Source organism: Schistocerca serialis, chromosome 7 (genome assembly GCF_023864345.2).
Source record: "Schistocerca serialis cubense isolate TAMUIC-IGC-003099 chromosome 7, iqSchSeri2.2, whole genome shotgun sequence".
Taxonomy (NCBI): Eukaryota; Metazoa; Arthropoda; class Insecta; order Orthoptera; family Acrididae; genus Schistocerca; species Schistocerca serialis.
In genome coordinates this window covers 498,615,005-498,632,620 of record NC_064644.1, presented here as the reverse complement: position 1 = coordinate 498,632,620, position 17,616 = coordinate 498,615,005, and positions in this window count along the sequence as shown.

The following is a 17,616-nucleotide window of genomic DNA, read 5'->3' as shown; positions in this document are numbered from 1 at the left end:
GGACACACCAGGAACCGCGGTGTTGGCCGTCGAATGGCGCTAGCTGCGCAGCATTTGTGCACCGCCGCCGTCAGTGTCAGCCAGTTTGCCGTGGCATACGGAGCTCCATCGCAGTCTTTAACACTGGTAGCATGCCGCGACAGCGTGGACGTGAACCGTATGTGCAGTTGACGGACTTTGAGCGAGGGCGTATAGTGGGCATGCGGGAGGCCGGGTGGACGTACCGCCGAATTGCTCAACACGTGGGGCGTGAGGTCTCCACAGTACATCGATGTTGTCGCCAGTGGTCGGCGGAAGGTGCACGTGCCCGTCGACCTGGGACCGGACCGCAGCGACGCACGGATGCACGCCAAGACCGTAGGATCCTACGCAGTGCCGTAGGGGACCGCACCGCCACTTCCCAGCAAATTTGGGACACTGTTGCTCCTGGGGTATCGGCGAGGACCATTCGCAACCGTCTCCATGAAGCTGGGCTACGGTCCCGCACACCGTTAGGCCGTCTTCCGCTCACGCCCCAACATCGTGCAGCCCGCCTCCAGTGGTGTCGCGACAGGCGTGAATGGAGGGACGAATGGAGACGTGTCGTGTTCAGCGATGAGAGTCGCTTCTGCCTTGGTGCCAATGATGGTCGTATGCGTGTTTGGCGCCGTGCAGGTGAGCGCCACAATCAGGACTGCATACGACCGAGGCACACAGGGCCAACACCCGGCATCATGGTGTGGGGAGCGATCTCCTACACTGGCCGTACACCACTGGTGATCGTCGAGGGGACACTGAATAGTGCACGGTACATCCAAACCGTCATGGAACCCATCGTTCTACCATTCCTAGACCGGCAAGGGAACTTGCTGTTCCAACAGGACAATGCAGGTCCGCATGTATCTCGTGCCGCCCAACGTGCTCTAGAAGGTGTAAGTCAACTACCCTGGCCAGCGAGATCTCCGGATCTGTCCCCCATTGAGCATGTTTGGGACTGGATGAAGCGTCGTCTCACGCGGTCTGCACGTCCAGCACGAACGCTGGTCCAACTGAGGCGCCAGGTGGAAATGGCATGGCAAGCCGTTCCACAGGATTACATCCAGCATCTCTACGATCGTCTCCAAGGGAGAATAGCAGCCTGCATTGCTGCGAAAGGTGGATATACACTGTACTAGTGCCGACATTGTGCATGCTCTGTTGCCTGTGTCTATGTGCCTGTGGTTCTGTCAGTGTGATCATGTGATGTATCTGATCCCAGGAATGTGTCAATAAAGTTTCCCCTTCCTGGGACAATGAATTCACGGTGTTCTTATTTCAATTTCCAGGAGTGTACATTAGCTGCTGCTGATGATGATGATAATTATGATTATGATTGTGGGCTTAAGGAGACTTAACATCTGAGGTCATAAGTCACCCCCAGGACGTAATCAATTTACCTCATATGTCTGCGTCTATAGTAAAGTCCATGAACAAGTGTGAGAATGTTTTGTAAATGTTTGCATAGTGTGTACCTAAGGCGAGATGTGGGTACCCGCTCCGTATTTATCTAGTGGGGTTTGGAAAACCAATGAAAAACCGCATCAAGGCTGGTCGGCACACCGAACCTCGACGATACTGTGCCGGGCTGATTTGAACCGAGGCCAACGTGCCTCCCCATCCCGGAAGCGGATGCATTAACGCTTCTACCCTTCACGTGACGCTATATATAAAGTGTCACAAAAATGTTGTTTACAAACAAGTTCACACCAGCACCATAGATATATAAATCGCCCTATGCCTGTTAGATCGTATAAAAATGATAATTTTACTGTTTTTTAATCCTGACAAGAACAGATTTTAGCTTTGACATCTACATATTTTAATTAAATATTTTTAATATAAAAAAGGTCTACTGAATACAGTATGTGCAAATGGAATGTAACAAATGTACCAGACGCCACCTGTCGGTAATAGTGTCATAATTAATATAAATGACGTGCACTCTGCCAACCAATTTTATGTGACGTAGCATGTGAAAGTTGCTGAATTGGACGGGTTACTCCTGTAACTTAAATATCAGATCTGAAGATGGTTCTGAATGAACCGAAACCGGTCATATGAATAATAAAAAATAAAAAAATTTGCAATCAAGACGGATTTAAAATAACATAAAATCACTGATTGCTGTTATCCCATAAGACATTATGTCTGTTTTTGCAAAGTTTACTAGATTATTTACTACGAACAATCGATTTATGAGTGATGAGTGTTAATATAGTTACAATCGTTTCTCTGACAGTACGAATATCATTTGTAAGTCTAACTCAGTAGGCTTGAGATATCAGCGAACAAATGAACAACGGTACAAATATTTACGGATGGTCTTTGAGGCACTCGTCTTCACAGCTGGGTTTATGTTCAGTTAGCCGGCCGCGGTGGTCTAGCGGTTCTGGCGCTGCAGTCTGGAACCGCGGGACTGCTACGGTCGCAGGTTCGAATCCTGCCTGGGGCATGGGTGTGTGTGATGTCCTTAGGTTAGTTAGGTTTAAGTAGTTCTAAGTTCTAGGGGACTTATGACCTAAGATGTTGAGTCCCATAGTGCTCAGAGCCATTTGAACCATTTGAACCATGTTCAGTTACCATTTGTCACACTCTTCTAACATCTTGTGATACAAACGATGGTAATTTCAGTCGACAGTAACATTTACTACCCCGTAAAGAATATAATCAGTGTGGTAGTCATCTGTAAGCATATCTACAGTTAGTTTTCTTCCGCGCCATACCTGTAAGCAAGTAGATTGTCGTAAATTAAGTTCCAGTTACAAACAGTTTTCAAAATCATTTGCTGCCAAATGCTTCTTCAGATGAATAATGAACATTGTGCATAAAACTGAAAATTTTATAGAAAATGTTAGCCGCTGAGATATTATAAATTATTTTCTCTGTTAGTGCATATGCAGTATGACTACTGAAAATATGCAATATTATGAAAACGTTTTATGCTCAAACTTGAATGTAAATGGCATATTATTTATTCATTTTTGTCTGATTTTATCGTCAGAGGGATCATACTGACATTTGTGAATATTTCTTTTAAATCTGCAAAAGTGGCTGCTCGTGTAAAGCTGCTGGGAAGAAGTTACAGAAGAGCACGGAGGAGATTCAGAATTTGAAGAAGACTCTGATGAAGATATTCTACCTACAGCCTCTACAGTCTCAAATACTACCACAGTAACTTATGGTAGTCTGAGTAAGACAGTGTCAAGGACACCAATGTGTGCGAAACGTCTAGTACATATGCAGCGGGTAGGGTAGAATTTAACAGTGCTTGATGAAGCATTTCATTCAAGTAGTGAAACTGACTGATACAGAAGTGGCTTCAAAAGCGGATTTATGTTCATAGTCTGAAGTTGCTTGTGAATCCTCGTTCTTTGGTAAATGTTTTCCCTTTGAGGGCATATGATTACTAATATAGTTCCTGCAGTATTTTTTTTCAAACTTTTTCAGCACATACTTCGACCAACTTATTTATTGGTAAGAATATTTATTACCACATAACTCATGGTGAAGTTAGAAATACGTAATAAATTGAGAAGTGTTATTGACTACTACCAGAAAAGTGTATTCAGGGCGGTCCATTGTTCGTGACTGGGCCAAATATCTCACGAAATAAGCTTCAAACGAAAAAACTACGAGGAACGAAACTTGTCTAGCTTGAATGGGGAAACCAGATGTCGCTATGGATGTCCCGCTAGATGGCCCTGCCATAGGTCAAACGGATATCAACTGCGTTTTTTAAAATAGGAACCTCCATTTTTATTACATATTCGTATAGTACGTAACGAAATATGAGTGTTTTAGGTGGACCATTTTTTTCGCTTTGTGATAGATGGCGCTGTAATAGTCACAAACATATGGCTCAAAATTTGAGACGAATAGTTGGTAACAGGTAGGTTTTTTAAATTAAAAAACAGAACGTAGGTACGTTTGAACATTTTATTTCGGTTGTTCCAATGTGATACATGTACCTTTGTGAACTTATCATTTCTGAGAACGCATCCTGTTACAGCGCGATTACCTGTAAATACCACATTAATGAAATTAATGCTCAAAATGATGTCCGTCAACATCAGTGCATTGCGCAATACATGTAACGACACTCCTCTCAACAGTAAGTAGTTCGCCTTCCGTCATGTTCGCACATGCATTGACAATGCGCTTACTCATGTTGTCAGCCGTTGTCGGTGGATCGCGATTGCAAACATCCTTCAATTTTCCCCACAGAAAGAAATCCGGGGACATCATATCCGGTGAACGAGCGGGCCATGGCATGGTGTTTCAACGACCAATCCACCTGTCATGAAATATGCCACTCAATTCCGCTTCAACCGCACGCAAGCTATGTACCGGACATCCATCATGTTGGAACTACATCACCATTCTGTCATGCAGTGAAACATCTTATAGTAACATAGGTAGAACATTACGTAGGAAATCAGCATACCTTGCAACATTTAGATTGACATCGATAAAATGGGGCCAATTATCCTTCCTCCCATAATGCCGCACCATAACCCGCCAAGGTCGCTGACGTTCCACTTGTCGCAGCCATCGTGGATTTTCCGTTGCCCAATAGTGCATATTATACGGGTTTACGTTGGTGAACGACACTTCGTCGCTAAATAGAAAGTGTGCAAAGAATCTATCATCGTCCCGTAATTTCTCTTGTGCCCAGTGGCAGAACTGTACACGACGTTCAAACTCGTCACCATGCAATTCCTGGTGCATTGAAATATGGTACGGGTGCAATCCATGTTTATGTAGCATTCTCAACACCGACGTTTTTGAGATTCTCACGCAATTAGTCTGCTGCTGATGTAAACACCTACTGGGGCATCATCATTTGTTGCAGGTCGTGGTTGACGTTTCACATGTGGCTGAACACTTCCTGATTCCTTAAATAACGTAATTATCCGGCGAACGGTCCGGATACATGGATGATGTCCAGGATGCCGAGCAGCATACATAGCACACGCCCGTTGGTCATTTTGATCTCAATAGCCGTATACCAACACGATATCGTCCTTTTCCGCAATTGGTAAACGGTTCATTTTAACATGGGTAATGTATCACGAAGCAAATACCGCCCGCACTGGCGGAATGTTACGTGATACCACGTACTTATACGTTTGTGATTATTACAGCACCATCTATCACAAAGCGTAAAAAGTGGTGCAACTAAAACATTCATTTTTCTTTACGTACTACACGAACATGTAATAAAAAACCAAACTTCACAAATGTAAAAACCAGGCAACAAAGCACCTCTAACCGTGTTAGTGCCATAGCTACTACAGTTGATTCAAGTTCAATTGAAGTAAGTGAATATCAGAAAGTTCTGAAGATGAAGATGACGCACTTAGATCAAATTCTAATGAGATTGTCTTTGGACCAGTTTCGTATAAAAATATGAAAAACTTTACATTTATTCATTCCAGTTCTGGTGTAAATGCTTCTGTTCCATTAACTCTCAAAGGCAAGACATCATACGATTTCTTCAAATATTTTGTAACTGATGACATTTTAGAAAATGTGGCTCAACAAATTAATTTGTGTATGTAATTTGTACATGGGAGCAGCCAGACGGAGGTGTACAGTGTGCTACGAAAAAATGAAGAATGAATTTGGACGAGAGCAAGCTGTCAAGAAATGCAAACAAACTGCATAGAAATGTCAGACTTGAGGCCTCATACTTTTGCGTAGAGTGTTTTTTCATAAAGCACAGTGCATACAGGCGTTAGAGAAACAAAGTTGAATGACCCAAATTTTTAAGTTTCATTGTTGTTGCAATTAGAGTTGCAGAATGTAAATAAAGCTGTGTGTGATTTGCAATCTACTGTGTAAGTAATATGTCAAACTAGATAATAAATAAATAATAAAAAGAAGAAAAGTCCAATACGACTAAGCCATGTAAGTTATATATAACTCACGAATTGAGATGTCAATAACTACTCTTGAGCTCTAGAAAACCGTAGGCCAAGAACATGATTTGTTACTGGAGCCATAACCTACTGTAACACCGAGTTACAGAACGCTCCTGGGATTTGCAATTGCACCACGGAGCTTTAAATGGAAAGATGTCCGTGAGCTGTATTTACTTTACGTGGCCCGAAGACAATACTTCCTGTTAGTTATATTTAACTCACGTGGCATTCAATGTGTTAAATATACAACCTTCACACATCGCCAAGGTCAGAAAAACCTTTGGAACTAGGCCGCTGAACCTGTCCTTCGGGGCCACCTAGGCCCCAGTGCCAGACGGCATTACTTTTATTTAAATCTATTTGTCTGGTACCTTTTTAGGCAGCTTCTATGGTATTCAGAGTTTATAGAAAGTTGCCGATATATGTTGTCAACCGCAACTAGGTGTGCGATCAGTTCGTATTTACTTGTTTCAGATGGTTTCCGGAAAGACGCTACAACTCAAATTACTTTTACGTACTGTATGTATTGTGCAACGTAAAATAAAATAATGGAATATTCGGTGATAAAAAATCCCAAAAAATAATAATATGCACAAACTAGACTATTACAGTTATGAGAAGGAAACGTTTACCTAAAACTGCCCTTCAGTAGCAAACCAGTTACGAAAAAATGTAAGATAGACTCCCTCATAATAATAGGCATGGAAAGCTTCACTGTGGTAATTAATCAGCTAACCAAGGATTCTTCCATTTAACTCTTCTATCATATTTATCTGTTTCTCACGTTTGCGGCAGTTACTTCAATACTAAAATAATTTATTGGATTACAACTAGTTTATACAGTGTGTGCTGCTGCAGATTATTCCACGCAAAGGGGAAAGAGGTTTAACAGAACGCCTGCTATTATTGCTGTGGTAGAATCATTCTGATTTGGCATGTAGGGACTTACCAGAGTTGCGGTTTGCACAGGGCAATACAGGTGCGCAAGGGTGCCACAATGGAGACTCTCTATTCCTGACACGTACCTGGCACGTGTCACCAGCGCCACGAGGTGCCATACAAGCGGCTCTATCGCCACAATGTTCGGGCTCTCCACCCACACCACCCATACTCCTCTCCTCTCTCTCTGTCTTCCCTTCTCTTCTTCCTCTCCCTCCCTCCCTCCCCCCCCACCTCCCCCCCCCCCCCCCCACGAGTCGGAAACCCAATTTCAGATCGTTATTGACGCTATGAGATCGATGACGGTGCCACAACGGCTGTAGTACTTGCTCCTTATAGTAGAAATGGTCGCAACTCGTACTATAATCCCACTTTTACTGGCACTCCTGCATTTGAGTTAGAAGTAGTACAGTTTACTATAGCGCTTCCTGCATCTGCATTTGAATAGCTTGTTGTCTTTATTTTTTTTTATTTCGTGTTAGTAGGATTTGGTGACCGGATGCGCTTGTCGATGCTCCTACTCTCCCTGGGAAAGAATGTACCTCACCTGCCTGCGTCTACTGTAGATCTCACGTTGAAGTGCGACAACGTGTTTCCGTATTGCGTGTCTGAGGCACAATTTGGTTACAAGCCCAGCATCTACTTACTTAGATGAGGAGAACCACCTAAAAACTACGTCCAAGGAAGAGGGCACAGGAGTTACTGTCGTTAACCGATGAGGCGGGTTCGATCCAGGGCTGCCATTTTCTTTCTCGCTGTCTGTTTTAACAGACAACCTGTAGACTTTAGTTTCAAAAACATATAGCCTCTGTCCGTATGAACGTTTATTAGAGTATCGCGTAAGAGTTTGAAGTAAATGGTCGAGAACCTTCGAGAATTTTGGTGACAGCGATAAATAAAGTATTGGCTTTATATATAAGCCGACGTAAGAAATCACAACACTGAAAAATGATTAATATAGAGTACGATTTTGCGGGAATACATTTTATAGGTAACACAAAAGAGCGATTAACATTGCAAGATCACAGGTTAATGTAAACGTGACATATGCCACTGCAAATGTGAAATGTTGGTACATTAACAATCTGTGTAACCGCTAGAAGGTTGAATGCAAGCATGCTAACGTGCATGTACTGTTTCTTACAGGTGCCGGATGTCAGTTTGTGGGATCGAGTTTCATGTCTGTAGGACTTGGTCGGTCAATACATGGACAGTTAATTTTGTTCATGGATGACACTGGAGTTGTCGTCCGGCCAAGGCAACATGTCGACACTCTGTAGACCCTGCTAGGTTACAACACCGGTATATGAACGAGCGTTACGCTTTGGAAAGCACTTCCTGGAACGCTGTTCATAAATGGCAGCGCAGCAGGTCGAATCACCAGACTAACATACAAGTCTGCAGGCAGTGGTAGCCACGACAGTACTCCTGATCCCTTACGAAAACGCACCCCAGACCATAATTGCAAGCGTAGGTCCAACGGGTCTAGCTCGCCGACAGGTCGGTTGCAGGCCCTCAATTGGTCTGCTTCTAGCCGTCACTGGCACCGAGGCAGAATCGGTTGTCATCAGAAAACACAACAGACCTCCACCCTGTCCTCCAATGAGCCCTCGTTTGACAGCACTAAATTAGTCGCAAGTGGCTGTGGTGTGGGGTCTGCGGAATGCACGCTACGGGGCGTCTAACTAGGAGCTGTCCTTAAACTAACCAATATATAATAGTTCATTGTGTCACTCTCGTGCCGACTGGTGCTCAAACTGCTGCTGCAAATGCAGTATGATGCGAGAGAGCTACACACCGAACACAATGGTCTTTCCTCTCGGGAGTGCCAAGTGGCCATCAGGACTGCGGTCTTCATGCGACTGTACATTCTCGTAACTATCGCTGCCAGCAGTCATGTACAGTGGCCGCATTCCTGCCAAGTCTTTCTGCAGTATCGCAGAAGAAACATCGAACTCCTCGTAACCCTGTTACACGATTTCGTTCAAGCGAAGTGAGATGTTGATAATGGCATGTTTGTCACCTTAACGGCATTCTTGACTAATCTCATAGGTAACCAATCCCATGAAATTTTCAGTGTGTATTTAAAGCCAACGAGATTTGCATACTCATATTGACGCTACTGGCCCCACTCTAAGGCGACTGACGCGAAATTTGAACACGCATACCAACCGTCCTTTGTGTCGCACAAGTTCTTCTTGGTGATATATATATATATATATATATATATATATATATATATATATATATATGTGTGTGTGTGTGTGTGTGTGTGTGTGTGTGTAGGGTGTTTCGAAAAGGTACGGCCAAACTTTCAGGAAACATTCCTCACACACAAAGGAAGAAAATATGTTATTTGGACATGTGTCCGGAAACGCTTACTTTCCATGTTAGAGCTCATTTTATTACTTCTCTTCAAATCACATTAATCATGGAATTGAAACACATAGCAACAGAACGTACCAACGTGACTTCAAACACAGGAAATGTTCAAAATGTCCTCCGTTAGCGAGGATACATGCATCCACCCTCCGTCGCATGGAATCCCTGAAGCGCTGATGCAGCCCTGGAGAATGGCGTATTGTATCACAGCCGTCCACAATACGAGCACGAAGAGTCACTAGATTTGGTACCGGGGTTGCGTATACAAGAGCTTTCAAATGCCCCCATAAATTAAAGTGAAGAGGGTTGAGGTCAAGATAGCGTGGGGGCCATTGAATTGGTCTGCCTCTACCAATCCATCGGTCAGCGGATCTGTTGTTGAGAAGCGTACGAACACTTCGACTGAAATGTGCAGGAGCTCCATCGTGCATAAACCACATGTTATGTCGTACTTGTAAAGGCACATGTTCTAGCAGCACAGGTAGAGTATCCCGCATGAAATCATGGCGATGAATCGAGGAAGTACAGTACATACTGACGATACTAAAATGAGCTCCAACATGGAAATTAAGCGTTTCCGGAGACATATCCACATAACATCTTTCCTTTATTTGTGTGTGAGGAATGTTTCCTGAAAGTTTGGCCGTACCTTTTTGTAACACCCTATATATATATATATATATATATATATATATATATATATATATATATATACTCCTGGAAATGGAAAAAAGAACACATTGACACCGGTGTGTCAGACCCACCATACTTGCTCCGGACACTGCGAGAGGGCTGTACAAGCAATGATCACACGCACGGCACAGCGGACACACCAGGAACCGCGGTGTTGGCCGTCGAATGGCGCTAGCTGCGCAGCATTTGTGCACCGCCGCCGTCAGTGTCAGCCAGTTTGCCGTGGCATACGGAGCTCCATCGCAGTCTTTAACACTGGTAGCATGCCACGACAGCGTGGACGTGAACCGTATGTGCAGTTGACGGACTTTGAGCGAGGGCGTATAGTGGGCATGCGGGAGGCCGGGTGGACGTACCGCCGAATTGCTCAACACGTGGGGCGTGAGGTCTCCACAGTACATCGATGTTGTCGCCAGTGGTCGGCGGAAGGTGCACGTGCCCGTCGACCTGGGACCGGACCGCAGCGACGCACGGATGCACGCCAAGACCGTAGGATCCTACGCAGTGCCGTAGGGGACCGCACCGCCACTTCCCAGCAAATTAGGGACACTGTTGCTCCTGGGGTATCGGCGAGGACCATTCGCAACCGTTTCCATGAAGCTGGGCTACGGTCCCGCACACCGTTAGGCCGTCTTCCGCTCACGCCCCAACATCGTGCAGCCCGCCTCCAGTGGTGTCGCGACAGGCGTGAATGGAGGGACGAAAGGAGACGTGTCGTCTTCAGCGATGAGAGTCGCTTCTGCCTTGGTGCCAATGATGGTCGTATGCGTGTTTGGCGCCGTGCAGGTGAGCGCCACAATCAGGACTGCATACGACCGAGGCACACAGGGCCAACACCCGGCATCATGGTGTGGGGAGCGATCTCCTACACTGGCCGTACACCACTGGTGATCGTCGAGGGGACACTGAATAGTGCACGGTACATCCAAACCGTCATCGAACCCATCGTTCTACCATTCCTAGACCGGCAAGGGAACTTGCTGTTCCAACAGGACAGTGCACGTCCGCATGTATCCCGTGCCACCCAACGTGCTCTAGAAGGTGTAAGTCAACTACCCTGGCCAGCAAGATCTCCGGATCTGTCCCCCATTGAGCATGTTTGGAACTGGATGAAGCGTCGTCTCACGCGGTCTGCACGTCCAGCACGAACGCTGGTCCAACTGAGGCGCCAGGTGGAAATGGCATGGCAAGCCGTTCCACAGGACTACATCCAGCATCTCTACGATCGTCTCCATGGGAGAATAGCAGCCTGCATTGCTGCGAAAGGTGGATATACACTGTACTAGTGCCGACATTGTGCATTCTCTGTTGCCTGTGTCTATGTGCCTGTGGTTCTGTCAGTGTGATCATGTGATGTATCTGACCCCAGGAATGTGTCAATAAAGTTTCCCCTTCCTGGGACAATGAATTCACGGTGTTCTTATTTCAATTTCCAGGAGTGTATATATGATAGAATTCGAATAAATCGGTCAAAAATTTTCCACAGCGAGGTCATCGGTCCCTAATCAGATGAGAAGTCGGCCGTGCCCTTTCAAAGGAACCATTTGCCTGGAGTGATTTACGGAATCACGGGAAACCTATATCTGTATGGCGGACGCGGATCTGAACTGTTGTCCTCCCGAATGAGTGTCCAGTGTGCTAACCAATGCGCCACCATGGTCGGTTTTTTGTGTAGTAGTATAGACTGTAACACCTGGGGAAAAGTTTAGTTTGGTGTTTTATAACTACATAGTGACAATGGAATCATCAAAATCGTGAAAACAGGCACGTGACTATCTCAGTGTTAAAATTTGAAGTGTATAATTCGTAAGGATATGGCAAATACTTTGTTGTAATTTTCATATACATGTATTCTGGATTGTATTAAGCTCATTTGCAAATACCAAATTTATTTAATTAAAGAATTTACGAAATTGCTAAAGCAGAAGGTTATTTCAACTGTTGACAACATGCTGTCGAATATGAGAAAGACAGACAGTGCCACATTTATCAGAACAGGAAACTTAATAGCGTTGACCAGAAATCCAGATAAATAGTACTTCAGTTTGATAAGTAAAGAAGTCATCAATCAGAACACCATAGTATATTAGTAGGCATGGTTCTGTTGGAGGTGGTATGCAATTTTCTTCCTCCGATCTCTGAACTGACTTAGCTAGACACATATAGGGGCACATACAGTTTAACGTGGATTCCGAACTACGCTCCAACTCACCATTTTTCCCTTCAACAAATATAGCCAAGGAGCGATAAGTGACACGTATAAATTCTAATGCTGTTCGATGATCGAATCCAAAATCTTTGAAATCGTAGGCTGGTGTTTTACCACTGAACCGCCGAGACAATTTACAGATCTAAACAGCATCATAAAATGCAATGATCTTAGGCACATTATTGCTATTGAACATTTCATTGCGTATGGTTGTAAATACTCTCTGGATAAAGAAGCGAGCATTGATAGTAATATTACTTGCCACAAGGCCTGTGTACTATAAGGTGAAATGACAGTTGCGTCTCATGTTCTCTGTATTTTCATATGAATGGGATGGTTGTGTAAGTACTGTGTTGTGATCTAAGAGATGTGGTTGTGTGATCTCAAAATATTGGGATGTTCGTTACAGAAACAGCGTTTTATCCTTCGTAAAATATAAGAGCGACAGCAAATGTGACAGTTCAGCAACTAGATCGTAAATCTACAAATCGTTCACCTAATGGCGAAATGATCACACCAATGTTGAAAAGACAGTTGAGTGCACCAGAAAGTTAAGTGAAATTTAAATACGGCTGAGGTCTGAGTAGTAAATTGTAGTTCCTGACCATGTTTGCTCATAAGTGCAAAATACATTATCTGCCAATTTTTTGCAGTGTCTGGGCTAGATTAACTGGGGGAGAAAGTGAAAGACTTTGTCAGATTGGGAAGGTAGGGGCCCATTTAATACCTTACACCGTTCTTCGCAGTCCGCCACTTAGAAGGGGCGCACCGTACACCAGCTCATGATTTTTTTTTTTTTTTTGTCATCAGTCTACTGACTGGTTTGATGCGGCCCGCCACGAATTCCTTTCCTGTGCTAACCTCTTCATCTCAGAGTAGCACTTGCAACCTACGTCCTCAATTATTTGCTTCACGTATTCCAATCTCTGTCTTCCCCTACAGTTTTTGCCCTCTACAGCTCCCTCTAGTACCATGGAAGTCATTCCCTCATGTCTTAGCAGATGTCCTATCATTCTGTCCCTTCTCCTTATCAGTGTTTTCCACATATTCCTTTCCTCTCCGATTCTGCGTAGAACCTCCTCATTCCTTACCTTATCAGTCCACCTAATTTTCAACATTCGTCTATAGCACCACATCTCAAATGCTTCGATTCTCTTCCGATTTTCCCACAGTCCATGTTTCACTACCATACAATGCTGTACTCCAGACATACATCCTCAGAAATTTCTTCCTCAAATTAAGGCCGGTATTTGATATTAGTAGACTTCTCTTGGCCAGAAATGCCTTTTTTTGCCATAGCGAGTCTGCTTTTGATGTCCTCCTTGCTCCGTCCGCCATTGGTTATTTTACTGCCTAGGTAGCAGAATTCCTCAACTTCATTGACTTCGTGACCATCAATCCTGTTCTCGCTGTTCTCATTTCTACTACTTCTCATTACCTTCGTCTTTCTCCGATTTACTCTCAAACCATACTGTGTACTCATTAGACTGTTCATTCCGTTCAGCAGATCATTTAATTCTTCTTCACTTTCACTCAGGATAGCAATGTCATCAGCGAATCTTATCATTGATATCCTTTCACCTTATATTTTAATTCCACTCCTGAACCTTACTTTTATTTCCATCATTGCTTCCTCGATGTACAGATTGAAGAATAGGGGCGAAAGGCTACAGCCTTGTCTTACGCCCTTCTTAATACGAGCACTTCGTTCTTGATCGTCCACTCTTATTATTCCCTCATATTGTATATGACCCGTCTCTCCCTATAGCTTATCCCTACTTTTTTCAGAATCTCGAACAGCTTGCACCATTTTATATTGTCGAACGCTTTTTCCAGGTCGACAAATCCTGTGAAAGTGTCTTGATTTTTCTTTAGCCTTGCTTCCATTACTAGCCGTAACGTCAGAATTGCCTCTCTCGTCCCTTTACTTTTCCTAAAGCCAAACTGATCGTCACCTAGCGCATTCTCAATTTTCTTTTCCATTCTTCTGTATATTATTCTTGTAAGCAGCTTCGATGCATGAGCTGTTAAGCTGATTGTGCGATAATTCTCGGACTCGTCAGCTCTTGCCGTCTTCGGAATTATGTGGATGATGCATTTCCGAAAGTCAGATGCAATGAGAGAAGCAATGAGAGAAGCATTCAACGAATTCGAACATAAAACATTGGCAAACAATCTAAACAAGAACCCTAAAAAGTTTTGGTCATACGTAAAATCGGTAAGCGGATCTAAATCCCCTATTCAGTCACTCGTTGACCACGATGGAACCGAAACAGAGGACGACCGAAGAAAGGCAGAAATACTGAATTCAGTGTTCCGAAACTGTTTCACTGCGGAAAATCGTAACACGGTCCCTGACTTCAGCCGTCGCACGGACGCCAAAATGGAAAATATTGAAATAAACGATATCGGAATTGAAAAACAACTGCTATCACTTAGTAGCGGAAAAGCATCCGGACCAGACGAGATACCCTTAAGATTCTACAGTGATTATGCTAAAGAACTTGCCCCCTTTCTATCAGCAATTTATCGTAGATCTCTGGAAGAACGTAAAGTACCTAGCGACTGGAAGAAAGCGCAGGTCGTTCCCATTTTCAAGAAGGGTCATAAATCAGATGCGAATAATTATAGGCCTATTTCGCTTACGTCAATCTGTTGTAGAATAATGGAACATGTTTTGTGTTCTCGTATTATGACGTTCTTAGATAATACAAATCTCCTTCATCATAACCAACATGGATTCCGCAAACAGAGATCATGTGAAACTCAGCTCGCCCTATTTGCCCAAGAAATTCACAGTGCCGTAGACACTGGCGAGCAGATTGATGCCGTATTCCTGGACTTCAGGAAGGCATTTGATACGGTTCCGCACTTACGTTTAGTGAAAAAAATACGAGCTTACGGAATATCGGACCAGGTTTGTGATTGGATTCAGGATTTCCTAGAAGAAAGAACACAACATGTCATTCTTAACGGTTCAAAATCTGCAGATGTAGAGGTAATTTCGGGAGTACCGCAGGGAAGCGTGATAGGACCTTTATTGTTTACAATATACATAAATGACTTAGTTGACAACATCGGTAGCTCCGTGAGGCTATTTGCAGATGACACGGTTGTCTACAAGAAAGTAGCAACATCAGAAGACTCGTACGTACTCCAGGAGGACCTGCAGAGGATTAATGCATGGTGCGACAGCTGGCAGCTTTCCCTAAACGTAGATAAATGTAATATAATGCGCATACATAGGGGCAGAAATCCATTCCAGTACGATTATGCCATAGGTGGTAAATCATTGGAAGCGGTAACGACCGTAAAATACTTAGGAGTTACTATCCGGAGCGATCTGAAGTGGAATGATCACATAAAACAAATAGTGGGAAAAGCAGGCGCCAGGTTGAGATTCATAGGAAGAATTCTAAGAAAATGTGACTCATCGACGAAAGAAGTAGCTTACAAAACGCTTGTTCGTCCGATTCTTGAGTATTGCTCATCAGTATGGGACCCTTACCAGGTTGGATTAATAGAAGAGATAGACATGATCCAGCGAAAAGCGGCGCGATTCGTCATGGGGACATTTAGTCAGCGCGAGAGCGTTACGGAGATGCTGAACAAGCTCCAGTGGCGGACACTTCAAGAAAGGCGTTACGCAATACGGAGAGGTTTATTATCGAAATTACGAGAGAGCACATTCCGGGAAGAGATGGGCAACATATTACTACCGCCCACATATATCTCGCGTAATGATCACAACGAAAAGATCCGAGAAATTAGAGCAAATACGGAGACTTACAAGCAGTCGTTCTTTCTACGCACAATTCGTGAATGGAACAGGGAAGGGGGGATCAGATAGTGGTACAATAAGTACCCTCCGCCACACACCGTAAGGTGGCTCGCGGAGTATAGATGTAGATGTAGATGTAGATGTATATCGCCAGACTCATATATTCTGCACACCAACGTGAATAGTTGTTTTGTTGCCACTTCCCCCAATGATTTTAGAAATTCTGATGGAATGTTATCTATCCCTTCTGCCTTATTTGACCGTAAGTTCTCCAAAGCTCTTTCAAATTCCGATTCTAATACTGGATCCCCTATCTCTTCTAAATCGACTCCTGTTTCTTCTTCTATCACATCGGACAAATCTTCACCCTCATAGAGGCTTTCAATGTATTCTTTCCACCTATCTGCTCTCTCCTCTACATTTAACAGTGGAATTCCCGTTGCACTCTTAATGTTACCACCGTTGCTTTTAATGTCACCAAAGGTTGTTTTGACTTTCCTGTATGCTGAGTCTGTCCTTCCAACAATCATACCTTTTTCGATGTCTTCACATTTTTCCTGCAGCCATTTCGTCTTAGCTTCCCTGCACTTCCTATTTATTTCATTCCTCAGCGACTTGGGTTTCTGTACTCCTGATTTTCCCAGAACATGTTTGAACTTCCTTCTTTCATCAATCAACTGAAGTATTTCTTCTGTTATCCATGGTTTCTTCGCAGCTACCATCTTTGTACCTATGTTTTCCTTCCCAACTTCAGTGATGGCCCTTTTTAGAGATGTCCATTCCTCTTCAACTGTACTGCCTACTGCGCTATTCCTTATTGCTGTATATATAGCGTTAGAGAACTTCAAACGTATCTCGTCATTCCTTAGTACTTCCGTATCCCACTTCTTTGCGTATTGATTCTTCCTGACTAATGTCTTGAACTTCAGCCTACTCTTCATCACTACTATATTGTGATCTGAGTCTATATCTGCTCCTGGGTACGCCTTACAATCCAGTATCTGATTTCAGAATCTCCGTCTGACCATGATGTCATCTGACTGAAATCTTCCCGTATCTCCCGGCCTTTTCCAAGTATACCTCCTCCTCTTGTGACATCAAAAATGTTCAAATTTGTGTGAATTCCTAAGGGACCAAACTGCTGAGGTCATCGGTCCCTAGACTTACACACTACTTAAACTAACTTAAGCGAAGAACAACACACACACCCACGCCCGATGGAGGATTTGAGACTCCGGAGGGAGGGGCCTCATTACGTCCAAACCATGAAAGCCGCAGAGCCCCTAATTTTCAGATCAAGGTTATGAGTCTGAACTTGGTCAGGATCGTCCAGCATGCTGGCCATTTAAGTTTGAACTTATTAGATTCAAAACAGTGTTGTAGGAGAACCGATGACATCTACATCTACGTCTACATCCATACTCCGCAAGCCATCTGACAGTGTGTGGCGGAGGGTACCTTGAGTACCTCTATCGGTTCTCCCTTCTATTCCAGTCTCGTATTGTTCGTGGAAAGAAGGATTGTAGGTATGCTTCTGTGTGGGCTCTAATCTCTCTCATTTTATCCTCATGGTCTCTTCGCGAGATATACGTAGGAGGGAGCAATATACTGCTTGACTCTTCGGTGAAAGTATGTTCTCGAAACTTTAACAAAAGCCCATACCGAGCTAC